This window comes from Pelodiscus sinensis, chromosome 11, assembly GCF_052426305.1.
Source record: "Pelodiscus sinensis isolate ZL-2025 chromosome 11, ASM5242630v1, whole genome shotgun sequence".
NCBI classification, from domain to species: Eukaryota; Metazoa; Chordata; order Testudines; family Trionychidae; genus Pelodiscus; species Pelodiscus sinensis.
In genome coordinates, this window is record NC_143062.1 from 43,444,096 (window position 1) to 43,457,139 (window position 13,044).

Genomic DNA, 13,044 nt, shown 5'->3' on the forward strand with positions numbered 1-13,044 from the left:
CCAGCTCTCATTACAATAAATGGCAAAAGGCCAATTGATTTATCATCACACCCTGCTGCTAAGAGTAAAATACTCCTCTCAGATCTTGATAAGAGTCTACAATTCCTCTGTGTTTATTTTAAAAGTAAAATACTCTAGGTAGCTCTGGAGTCTAACATTCTGCTCCTCCTAGACATGCCACCGTGTGTTTTATTGATGTCCCTTCATGCACATCTCAGAGGATAGCTTTGCCTTGTAAGTTTCTCCTCCGGCAAAATCTCAGAGGGCTAACCCTGTTAGACTGTAACTTTGAAAACAACAAGTAGTCTTGTGGCACCTTAGAAACTAACAAATATATATATAGTATCATGAGCTTTCATGGGCAAAACCCACTTCCTCAGATGAGTTTTTGTTAGTTACACTAGGATTTTAGTCTGAAATTAGCTCCCCAAGGTCAAATTTGTAAGTGATGCGTCCACACTACCAAGCCCGTTAATCTGGAATAAGGGGGTGTGGAATTTGAACGCTGTACTCCTGCTTTTCATGAGGAAAAACGCTGTTCCTGAACTTGTAAGTCCGAAATAACGTTAGTGTGGACACACCGGTGTCACTAATTCAAACTTATTGGCCTCCGGGAGGCTTCCCGTGGCTCCCCAGCGTCTTCCTGGGGCTCTGAGTCCTAGGTAGCGCATCTGCATTAACAGAGCCTGCCTCGGACGACATTCAATTCTTCCCTGTTGTGACATGGAACTTCAAATCTGTAAAATCGGGTGCCCAGACGTCAAACTTAGTAAATTGGGACTAATCTCCTAGTGTAGACGTGGCCTTCAAGGTGCTACAGGACTCTTCTTACAAAGAGATCTGCCACGAAAACACTTTTGCCCACTTTGAGCCCTGGTGAAGTCATTGAAGGATGAGACGCTACTGCTTGAGTTAAAGGACCCGAACCACTTATTTGAATTCAGTGGGACTTCATGTTAATAAATCTTTTGTGGGATTAGGGCCATGGTCTAAACTTTTTAGGGTGGGCCAAATATATTCTACATAGAAAAGAATACCTGGCATGAGAGCTTAACATGTAAGAGTCATGTAAGCTGGCCAAAAATCCCTATCCCAGGCAGAGATTTCAATAACTGGAGAAAAGCCAGAGATGCTAAAATCCCTTACTAGGGAATTTACTGTTGCTACTGTTAGAGTAGCTTTAGACTGTAAAGGAAAGCAGGCATTTAAAAAATCCTGATGTAGAGATACTTGAATGTGGGAAGGGGTCATGGGTAAGGTAGTAGCACAATGGAGGGTAGAAACTGGAAAGATTGATACATGGGTGGGTTTTTCAGGTGTCCTTTGGCACTGTCGGCCTTTTGAAGAATGGTACGCTAGAAACTGAGTAATCTCCTGATTTGAGGAACTGCTTGTCAAGGATCTCTTACCCAAACTGCCTCTGTTTTCATTTTCAGCGTTACTAAGTTTAGTCAGGACATGTTTCTTTAAGTGATGTGCTTAGTTTTGATTCCTGTAATTAGCTAACGTGTACATTTCTGTTCCACTTCATGCATTAATCTAATGAAGGAAAGAATTATGCATAGATGAAGTTAGAAGACATTAAGCAAGTCTGGCTTTGCATCGGTAATGAACTGAAAAATACATGCATGGAAAAGATTGGGCTATACAGCACTCAGAGACATTAACAGGGAGTAAAACTACTGTTTAAATTGTGTACAAACATCTTAGCAAGAATTCTTGATGTTTTGTATACCAGTCTAATCAGTCTTAGATGGGGAGGAGTTGTTCTGGAGAATCTGAGGAATGAACTGAAAACAGCACATTGGTGGCTTGTTTCCCCGGGAGAAAAATTGATATTTTGTCTTCTTTGCTGTAGCACTTCGTGAAGGATCGCAAGGAAAGCAGACGAAGGAAAGCAAGACTTAGAAGGATGAAATCGGTACGTGGCAATGGAAAACTGAAGGATATTACAGAGAGGATTAAATAGAGACGGAAGGCTGTGCCAGAGCTAAAGGTAGGAACCAATACAAAATCTTGTCCTTGTAAAGTCCCAATGGGTCATGATCATGATCACTGATGAAAAATAAAGTTGTTAAGCTACAGATACAAGATAAATTCTGTAAATCTAATAATCTGAGCCTTGCGTTTCATATTAGTCATTTGGGTGAGTCAGTGATACGGGATCATTCTAGGAGTGCACGGTAAAGCGAGTGACTGCATTCTCCGAATTCCAGTAATGTATGTTGTAATCGGACAGGTGTTGGTGACATGCAGCAAAGCACAGCTGGGTATAATGAGGCTACACCTAATGAGGGTTTCTTGCCATGTAAAGTGTTTAGGGATGCCTGACATGCTTCTCTGTGCGCTTGGAGGATTGTATATTCATTCTCCTGGGTGGAAATGTGCAAAATCAACCCAGTGCGCCTTTACATTTGCAAAATATTGCAGCGCCTCCCAGTGAAATCAAGTTTTTGGCATTGCCCTCTGTGAGGTCAGGATCAGGGCCAGATACTGAGTTTGTGCTGAGATCAGCCTGTCCCTCAGGACGGTTATCATGCAGTGTTGAAATCTGAGCGATCTGTTATCTTGTCGTTCTGGTCTTCTGTGCATTAAATCAGATATGCAACAAAGAGCATCCATTCACTCTGCCTCCCCCCAAACACGTACATGGGGATTTACATAGATGTTAAAGATGCAAAACTAAACATAGGAAATTACTTTATTAGCTCAAAAGGGAGCCTGTACAAATGTGGTCATAAATGCTGGGAATTCTCTTTCCTCCCATGTGAAGACAAGAGACTGTAGTTAGTCATTTACTATAAAGTGAGACTGTTTTTCTTAGTCATTCGGTATTCTTTCCAGGTAGGTGTTCTGCATTCATTAGAGGAAGGCAGCCATGGTATCAGATGAAGGAAAAGTATTTAGGTAGGGAAAGTGGGATTCGTATGGGAAGGATCTCCGCAGTGTTCCCTGGAAGCTGAGTGGTTGGGCAGCTGCCCAGGAGAGAGTCAAATGCCACCCAGTTAGTTAGTAAAGCACCCACAGTGCCCACAGCTGCATGGGTTTCGATTGGTGGTGCACATCCACATATGCCTCCGTGCACATAACAAAATTTGGTCTGCACATTGATGGAAAAAATTAGAGGGGACTTTGGATCCCAGCCTACTTACTTTGGACCTTTCTCCCTCATTGAAAGAGGAAGATGTGTGCATGCTTAAAATGCAAATAAAAGAACCGGAAGAGAAAAATCTGAGTTTAGAGCGCTTGGACTGTCTGACTTCTGTGGGACCTACAGGAATTATGAAATTCCAACTTCTGTTTTGCTCTTGCACTTCTAATGAGTGAGTTCTCATGTCCTTCTCAAACTTGAGTAGAGATTCGTGGGTCCGATCAAACTACTTTTTCCACAGAGCTAAGGAGGGAGCAAAGGCAGCTGAAAAATAGCCGATCCTGATGGTACCCAGAGGATGAGATGGCCCCAGCATAAATTAGAGCATTTTTCATCGGTTCTGGTGTTTTTCTGCTCCTCATGCTCCAGGATTTTTCTAGTCTAACCCCTCAATTGCTCACTTAGGACAGCTTTCTGGCCTCTTTAGGTCATGCTAGTGATGAAGGGAGGCCTCACTGGAGGAAAATGTATCTGTCCTGTCGTCTCATCTTGCAACCTTCCAGATGGGATAGCGTTCCTCCCCAACAGAAGAAAATCTTCTAAAACCTCAGAAATCGCTGCAAACCTTGAGGGGCAATGCAAAACGGAGGCCAGGAGTGCTGTGATCCGACACATCATGGCACACTGTGAAGATAAAGTCAGACGGGTGTTTCCAAGATGGGTCACCTCTATACCAAATCAATTTTGTAGCACGGATTCACCTGTGTTTCCATGTTAGATGATTCCCATGGGACTCTGGCTTGTGCAAAATCTGATAGGGTAGCCACTGACTTCTTCGCTATGGGTGTGCCTAGACTACATGGCTCTGTCGATGGAGCCATGTAAAATAGTTTACCCGACATAGTCAATGAAGCGGGGATTTAAATAATCCCCGCCTCATAAAAATAAAAATGGCCACCACGCTGTGCCGACGATCAGCTGATCCGGCACAGCGCGGCAGTCTAGACGCGGATCAGTCAACAAGGGAAGGCTTTGTCGACCGCTCCCTTATGCCTCGTGAAATGAGGTTTACAGAAGCAGTTGACAAAGGCTTCCCTTGTCGACCGATCCGCGTCTAGACTGCCGCGCTGTGCCGGATCAGCTGATTGTCGGCACAGTGTGGCGGCCATTTTTATTTTAATGACGCAGGGATTATTTAAGTCCCTGATTCATTGACTATGTCGGGTGAACTACTTTACATGGCTCCATCGATGGAGCCATGTAGTCTAGACACACCCTATGTGCTGAGTTCTGAGGTCCTTCCCCAGAGAATTACCTGTACAATCTGGCTATGTCTACACTACACGTTTTTGCAGCAGAAAATATGCTAATGAGGGACTCATTAGCATAAATTGTGACATAATTAGCATATTTTCTGCCATTTCTTTTTGCGCAAGGGGTTTTTGTAGTGTGTAGCTGCTTCAGTTTTGCACAAAAACCTCTCCAGGAGAGGTTTAAATCTTGTGCAAAACGGGGGTTTTGTGCAAAACAGAAGTGTCTACACTGCTTCTTTTTGTGTAAAAACCCCTTGTGCAAAAAGAAATGGCAGAAAATATGCTAATGATCTCATGACTTAAGCTAATTAGTCCCTTATTAGCATATCTTCTGCCGCTAGTGTCCTGTAGACATAGCCTCTCAGATACTAGGTGTTGATTTCTGGTTCCACGCGCCAGAGCTGGAAATATTGGTTACCATGTTACAGTTTTTAACTTCTGCTCCTGAATGAGCAGATGACATTCTCTTAAATCTGGAAAATGCCAGTGACTTACATCTTGCATGTGTTCTTAGCAGAGCAGCATCGTTAATCATTGTCCTTTAATTAGTAAAGGTTCCATAGTCCTTCAGATACTTGAGGATGAGGTTCCTGTTTCACAGAAGCGGGGAGGAGTCCTGTGGCACCTTATAGACTAACTGAAGTGTTGGAGCATAAGCTGTCGTGGGCAAAGACCCACTTCGTCAGATGCATGTAGTGGAAATTTCCAGAGGCAGGTATAAATATGCAGGCCAGAATCAGGCTGGAGATGACCAGGTGGATCCAATCAAGGAGGATGAGGCCCACTTCTAGCAGCTGATCTGGAGGTGTGAATTCCAAGAGAGGAGAAGCTGCTTTTGTAGTTAGCAAACCATTCACAGTCTTTGTTTAATCCAGAGTTGATTGTGTCAAATTTGAAGATGAACTGTAGCTCAGCAGTTTCTCTTTGAAGTCTGGTCCTGAAGTTTTTTTGCTGCAGGATGGCTACCTTTAGATCTGCAATTGTGTGTCCAGGGAGATTGAAGTGTCCCCTACAGGTTTTTGTATGTTGTCATTCCTAATATCTGATTTGTGTCCATTGATTCTTTTACGTAGGGACTGTCCAGTTTGGCCGATGTATATAGCAGTGGGGCATTGTTGGCACATGATGGCATATAGTACATTGGTAGATGTGCAGGAGAATGAACCAGTGACAGTATGGCTGATCTGGTTAGGTCCTGTGATGGTGTTGCTGGTGTATATATGTGGGCAGAGTTGGCACCGAGGTTTGTTGCATGGATTGGTTCCTGAGTTAGAGTTATTATGGTGCGGTGTGTAGTTGCTGGTGAGAATATGCTTCAGGTTGGTGGGTTGTCTGTGGGCAAGGACTGGCCTACCTCCCAAGGCCTGTGAAAGCGAGGGATCGTTGTCCAGGATGGGTTGTAGATCACTAATGATGTGTTGAAGAGGTTTTAGCTGAGGACTGTAGGTGATGGCCAGTGGTGTTCTGTTGGTTTCTTTCTTGGGCTTGTCCTGTAGCAGGAAGCTTCTGGGTACACATCTGGCTCTGTCAATCTGTCTCCTCACTTCCCCGTGTGGCTATCGCAGTTTACAGAATGCTTATTGAAGATCTTGTAGGTGTAGGTCTCTGTCTGAGGGGTTGGAGCATATACGGTTGCACCTCAGTGCTTGGCTGTAAACAGTGGATCGTGTGGTGTGTCCGGGATGGAAGCTGGAGGCATGCAGGTAAGCATAGTGGTCAGTAGTCTTTCAGTATAGGGTGGTATTGATGTAACCGTCACTTATTTGCACCGTGGTGTCCAGGAAATGGACCTCCCATGTAGACTGGTCCATGCTGAGGTTGATGGTGGGGTGGAAGCTGTTGAAATCATGGTGAAATTCTTCCAGAGTCTCCTTCCCATGGGTCCAGGTGATGAAGATGTCACTGATGTAGCGTAGGTAGAGAAGGGTGTAAGTGGACGAGAGCTCAGGAAGCGTTGTTCCAGGTCAGCCATAAAAATGTTGGCGTATTGTGGGGCCATGCGGGTGCCCATAGCAGTGCCACTGGTCTGGAGGCAAATATTGTCACCAAATCTGAAATAGTTGTGTGTGAGGATAAATTCACAGAGTTCAGCCACCAGTTGTGCTGTGGCATCATCAGGGATACTGTTCCTGACAGCTTGTACTCCATCTGCATGTGTGATGTTTGTGTAGAGAGCCTCTACATCCATGGTGGCTAGGATGGTGTTTTCTGGAAGATCACCAATGCATTGTAGTTTTCTCAGGAAATCCGTAGTGTCACGGAGGTAACTGGGAGTGCTGGTGGCGTAGGGTCTGAGTAGAGCTTCCTGGACAAATATGTTACAAGCTCAGCAATGAAATCTAACTAGATCTGTTTCTTAAATGACTCCCATCAGCATAGTGCCTGACCATGTCGCCATCTTTAATGTATGTATCCTCACAACAGCTGTCTGACATAGATAAGTGGTATGAGTCCCATTTTACAATTGGGGGAATTAAGGCACAGAGAGACTAAGGGCCACATTTTCTACCGTAGGTACCTACCTCTGTAGGCACCTACGTGTCTAGTGGCATTTTCAAAGTGCCCAGGACCTAACTCTTCGGGGGCGGGGGGAGAAGGAAGTCAGGTGCTTTTTAAAATCTCATTAGGTGATTGTCTGCATCCTTTGGTGCCTAATGCCCTTGACAGTGCGGTCCCAAGCAGCTTGTCCAGTGATTTGAAGCCAGATATCACCCAGGTTATTTCTAACCTAGGTTAGTGTCCTACCAGCTGGATCATCTTACCACCTCTCTCCCATATGCTAGGCTAGCTGAGGGTAGAACTGACTCTAAAATGAGGCCTGGGGATGGGTGCAGACAGCCCCAGGGCCAATTAACACTGTGTAGGTCCGCTCTTGTTTTAAAACCTGTGGGCACGGGCAGATGACCGTTTTGCGGGGCCCCGTGCAGCATAATTCTGCGGGGCCCCCCCTTTGCCACAGCGCATGTGCAGGGCTTTCTGAAGCGCGGGGCCCGGGACGGCCGCCCCGTTCGCCCTGCCCTATATCCGCCCCTGCCTGTGGGTGAGAGCATCCGAGCCAAGGACTCGCACTACGGTGCTGAAACATCAGTATGAATGTTGGGGCTCAGGTTCTGAAACCCACCCTCCTGCCTGGGCTTCAGACCAGAGTGCAAACATTTGGTGCTGTTTCAGTGCCTGTCGCTCTAACAGGAGGCTCGGATACACTCAGTGAAGCCACACCGGGTGCATAAATATAAGAGGTTTTATTGCCAGGGCATATTACGCCTCATAGCCTTCACGTGTTAGTAAATATGTCCTTCTCACTGCGGAGAAGCAAGCAAGCAAGCTGGCAAGCAAGAATCCAATGCTTATGCCTCTTCTGCTCCGGACCCTCCGTCCGTGCTCTTGAGGGCTAGTAGCGGGTGCTGCTCCAGTGTGGAGAGCTCCTGGGCACCCACACGACCTAGGTTTACAGGTGAGACTGTTCCCCGGATCAGTGCCTTTCGGCCGTCTTATAATTATTCCCTTCTTAGGGGTGTAAATAGCCACAGGCAGATTCCGATAGGAAACACCACCACTATCTAGTTCTCATACTTCATGTCCTTGGGCCTAATTATCTCACAACTTGTTGATGTTGCTAAAGAGGCCTTGGGCCAGCTCATCACTGGTTAAAACCAGCTCACCGCTGTCTCTAGCTGGACCGTCTGCGATAAGGTGCAGAGGTAACTGGTGGTCAGCCGTGACAGTGCTGTAGTGTGAGCCCCCAAATCTGTACACCTGGCCTCTGAGACTGGCTGCCATGAGTTTTGTAAAGCAACTGAGAGGTACCCTTGAAGGCTGAGGCCAGGTCTACACTAGACCCAGAAAATGGGGTTAAGGTATGCAACTCCAGCAATGTGAAATACATAGCTGAAGTTGGCTCATCTTAAGTGGAGTTTGGTGCTATTTTCACAGAGGGAAGCCTATGACAGCCAACACTCCCATTGGCTTCCTTTACTTACTTTCCTTTACCTACCTCCTTTGCTGGTGCTGAGCAGAGCCACCTTCAGGATTCGACTTAGTGGGTCTTATGTAGACCCTCTAAATCAAATGCCAGAAGATCAATTTCGGGCCATGTCTTCACTTGCCCCACCGGTGTGGGAGCAGTGGGATTTGAAGAAGGGGCTGCATGAGGAAAAGACACACATGTAGGATTAGGCAGAGATACAGACAGAGGACTTTGTGGGGAGGAGCCAGCCAGCAGCTCTAAAGGAAATGCAATCTCAGGTGAGTATCTAGCCTTGCTGTTACTCTAGTTAGAGAGTCCAGCCCAGATAACATTTGGGATTGGTACTACCTTTAATTTTAATTGAAGTGCTTCTCTAGTGATTGCGGAGACACAGGGGACTGAACGGGGAATGCCACAATTAAAAATGTGCTAGTTAGGGTTCAGCTGAAGAGCCAGAGAGCTCTATCTGGGGCTGTTGCAGACCCTCTCTGCAGATCAGGGGGACCTGAAATGCACTCCACAGTGGGCTGCATGCTTTTTAGTCTTTCTCCTATAGGAGAAACAATTTACCATCTTATTTCCAGACAAAGAAGTGGAGTCTTGGGATGGATTGAGGTTTGGGGTTTCTTTTATGCATGGCCCTTTAGAGGTAGATGTAGCATGAGACCAGCAGAGGGAGCTGTATGAATAGCAGAGGAGCTAGCTAGCCTCTTCCATTGTGGGAATAAGAAGAGGTACACAACAATTCCTTCTCCCTGCAGGAGAGATTTGCCCTATCGGCCAGCCCAGCTCACCTTCATGGCAGCATCCTAGTCTCATTCCCTGCTACCTGGCTAGTTCTCTGGTGTTCATTTGAACAATATTGAAAGGAGAGAACCTGGTGTTACATAGGAACCTCAGTCTCTTCCTTTCTCTCAATGTCCTAGGTAACTTAGTTACATCTAAGGTCCTTCAGAATCCTGCAGACATATGAAAGTTGAAAATGTAGAATTAATGAATGTTTTCTCCTGTGCTGGATTTAGTCTTTAAGTCCCACCTCAAACTCCGTTTAAAAAATCAGACACAGGAAACTTTGACTTGTTTCAGGGTGGTGGTGGTTGTTTTTTTTTCTCCCCATGATTATAATCGAGACAGTTTCTTAATAAAACACTGGTGGCCAATTTGGAATATTTAGAGATGAAATTGCTCATATAAAAGCTCTGGCACGAGGAGCAAACAGCTGGAAAATATGCCTCTGTTGCAATATTCCAATGGTATGAAGCATCATCAAAGGCTATTCATTAGAGCTGGCATTATGCATGCTTCCCATATGCCTGAGAATAAATAATCTGTAACCTACACTTCACGGGGGCATTTCCCAAATGTGCAGTCGGCAGGCGACAGACTCCTGATTCGGATGACAGACATTGTGCCGTCAGCTCTGTAGTTCGCTGAAAGGAATAGGAAAGTAAATCCCCTTTCTCATCACTGTGAGTTCCTTCCCCTACTGGGAAACAGATGGTGCTCTTCTACGATTGTACCTGGTGTGAGACTTATGCATAATGTATCAGTATAGAATCATGAATTGGATTCCAGTGCTGGCTGTGCTCTCAAGCTTAGGTTTTGTTTTCTCTCCTTTTTGTTTTTAAATGTTCTTTACCAATGGCCAGACTAAAGTTGAATTATATTTAGCTAACTCCCCTCCCTCCACGTACATAGAGGGTTAGAGAAAATAGTAGGCGCCAATGTTCCCTCTAATTTTTCTCTTTCCATGTATGGAATAAATTTTGTCATGTGCACCAATGCATGTGCAAATGTGCACCACCAGTAGATATGCATGCTGATGGCTGCTGTGGGCACTGTGCTAATAAGCAGGGCAGGATTTGAATCTCTCCTGGGTGGCTGCCCAAGCACGCAGCTTGGAGGGAACCACCACGATTTAGTAGAAGAATGCCTAAACGTATGATGCCCTTACCATTCCTTTAGTGAAACCCTAAATCACATTCATGAGTTGTACTATATGAGCCTGATTCTAAAGTTGCTGGCTGCCTCCTGTAAAGTCCTGAGTGTCCTTAATCTCTCCTGGGCTTCAGTGGATATTTAAGGGCAGTGGTCTCCAACCTTTTTAAGCATGAGATTACTTTTTTAATTTAAATGCGATCCAGGATTCACCTCAAACCCGAACACCCTGACCCCGCCTCCTTCCTGCCCCTTCTCCAAGGCCCATGCCTCTGCTCACTCCATCCTCCCTCCCTTCCCCATCATCGCTCACTTTTATCAGGCTGGGGCCAAAGGGCTGGGGTGCAGGGGAGGGGATGCGGACTCTGATCTTGGGCTAAAGGCTTTGGAGTGTGGGAGGGGCTCTGAGCTGAGGGGCAGTGAGTTGAGGTGCAGGAGGGGGTTCAGGGTGCTGGCTCTGGGAGGGAGTTTGGGTGCAGGGGGGACTCAGGGCTAGGGCAGTGGTTTGAGGTCCAAGAGGGGTTCAGGACTGGGGCTGGGTTTGGAATGCAGGCTCCAGTTGGGCACCGCTGACCTCAGGTGGCTTCTGGGTGGTGGTGCAGGGGACTAAGGCAAGCTCACCCCTACCCTGGCCCTACACTACTTCCAAAAGGAGCCAGCAAACTCTCTCCATCCCTGTCTCCCCTCTGCTCTGTGCACATGGGGTACATGGTGGAGGGAGGGGCACCCTGACATCAGCACTCCCCTTCCTCTTGTTCCCATGCCCTGCACAGCAAGCAAGAGGCTCCTGGGGATGGGGGAGCAGTTCCAAGGCAGAAGGCAGGAGCAACACAGCTGTGCTTAGATGCGCAGCAGAAGTGCCGGCACTTGACAGCCTCCTGGCCAAATCTGTCCGGATCACCTGCCAAAGGCTCCAAGATCTACCAGTAGATCCCAATCTACTGGTTGGTGACCATTGTTTAAGGGTGCTCAGCCCTTTGCCAAAATGAAGTCTGTGATCTGTGTAGGATCCAAAAGGGTCACAGGCACTGATATCTTGGTGTATCATGTTCTTCCGGCGGCCCTGTTTCTTCTGTGCCATTTGCAAGACTCAGCAAGAGGGTAAACAGGGCAAGAGGCCATGAACAAAGGTGAGGTAATGCAGGGGCCTCCTTCCCCCCCCCCCCCCCCCGGCTGTCATGGGGAGTCCCTCCCATGTCTCACGCTGGGATGAGCAGGGTAGAGCAGTCTTGACCCTGTGAGCAGCCCCTAAGATGAGGACCCGCCAAGGGGAGACCAGCAGCAGACAGATAGCATCTAGTAACCTAGTCAAACAGCTATTTTGTGAGTGGCGGGTGGCATTATTGTGTCAGGGTGTCACCCTGTGCCACATGAAAGGCCTAATAAATGTTCCTGGTCATTCTCTGCCTCCTCCAGATGGCTTCCCAGAGATGGCCAAGTGCTTGTAAAGCTCCCTCCAAGGAGGATAGGATGAGCTCATGATTCTCATGATTGGCCAATGAAAATCACACCTGCTGCGCTTTCGTTGTTATCACAAAACGTCGGTTAGAATCACAGCTCGGGAGACCCACACACCTGTTCTGTGTCCCGCTGGGCACAAAGAAATAAAAGTGTTTTCTTCTTAAGAGCTTTTCAGATCCTCTCCCATCCTGCCTTTTAAATGTCGTTTGCCCTCAGGGAGCAGTCAGTTACCAGAGCTTTCCCTTCTAAGTGGGAGGTGGGGCAGCGTGTGGCGCTGCCGCTTCCCACGGTGGGGTGATTGTTAGCACTTTTACTTGCATCCCTTGTAACAGGCGTGATCAGCCAGGCGCTTGAATGTTTCTAGACCAGCGGCCTGGATAGTCGGGGATGTTACAGAATGGCAGATGATGGAGTGGAAGTTAGAACTGGGGAAACGATGGGGAGCCGGAACCGGAAAATATTTTGCGTTTAGAATAATTTCTGTTCTCTGCTCCCCTACCTGCTGCTGACAGTATAGCTGCTTTTTACCTCCGTGCCAGAAAGTCTGAAATGCCAACCTAGCTCTCAGCAGCACCCTCTGCTCTTCCCCACCAGACTGGCTCTATTAGCCCCCACACTCTCTGCTTGCTTTTCCCCGAGTCCTGAAGAACCATGTTCCACTTTTCCCTCTATAGCCTGTAAAGAGAAGCGCAAGATTTTATGTCAATGAATTTCTAATTTCTGACCTTGTGCTGCTGTAACACCAATAGGCAGAACCCAACCTGGGATGGGGACAGCATGGTCCCAAATGTCTCATCTTAGAACAGTGGTGTGCATGAGCCTCTTCCCCACATGCTAAAAGCCAGCTGCTTCTCAACTAAGAGGCAACATTATTCGCTGTGTAAGTGGTCTCAGTGCCACTAGATGGTACAATACACTACACCTGGCAGGTGTGTGGGTTACACTGCTTCTCCAGCGGTTTGTCTACCACACCAGCTGGGGTGCTGCGAGAAAGACTCGGATCTCTGCTACACACCCACACGTGGCCTCGCCTCAGAGATTTACAGGAAAGGCCCGATCCTTTCCCCGCTGCCCCAAGGCAATAAGAGTCTTGCCTTGACTTCAGGATCGGCCTCCTAGTGCTGCAGGAAGCCAAGCTCAGTGCAGCCCGGTGTCAGGACGGATGGAGTAGCATCCGCATAGACTCTTAAAAGGACAAAAATTAATCCACTTCTGTCCCCCAGGCAGGACAAGTGGCAGCAAGTGGAGGTAACGGCGGGAAGCCAATTGCTGAC

General features: G+C 47.1%; 1 protein-coding gene across 1 annotated transcript in view; it reads left to right on the top strand.

Annotated features, from left to right (window-relative positions):
- FRMD4B (FERM domain containing 4B) overlaps window positions 1-13,044 on the top strand; it is a 229,783-nt gene that overhangs the window by 58,051 nt on the left and 158,688 nt on the right. Inside the window, exon 2 of the mRNA XM_075938573.2 lies at window positions 1,859-1,996. The gene's annotated coding sequence lies outside the window, so the exon portion shown is untranslated. The remainder of the gene's footprint in view (window positions 1-1,858; window positions 1,997-13,044) is intronic.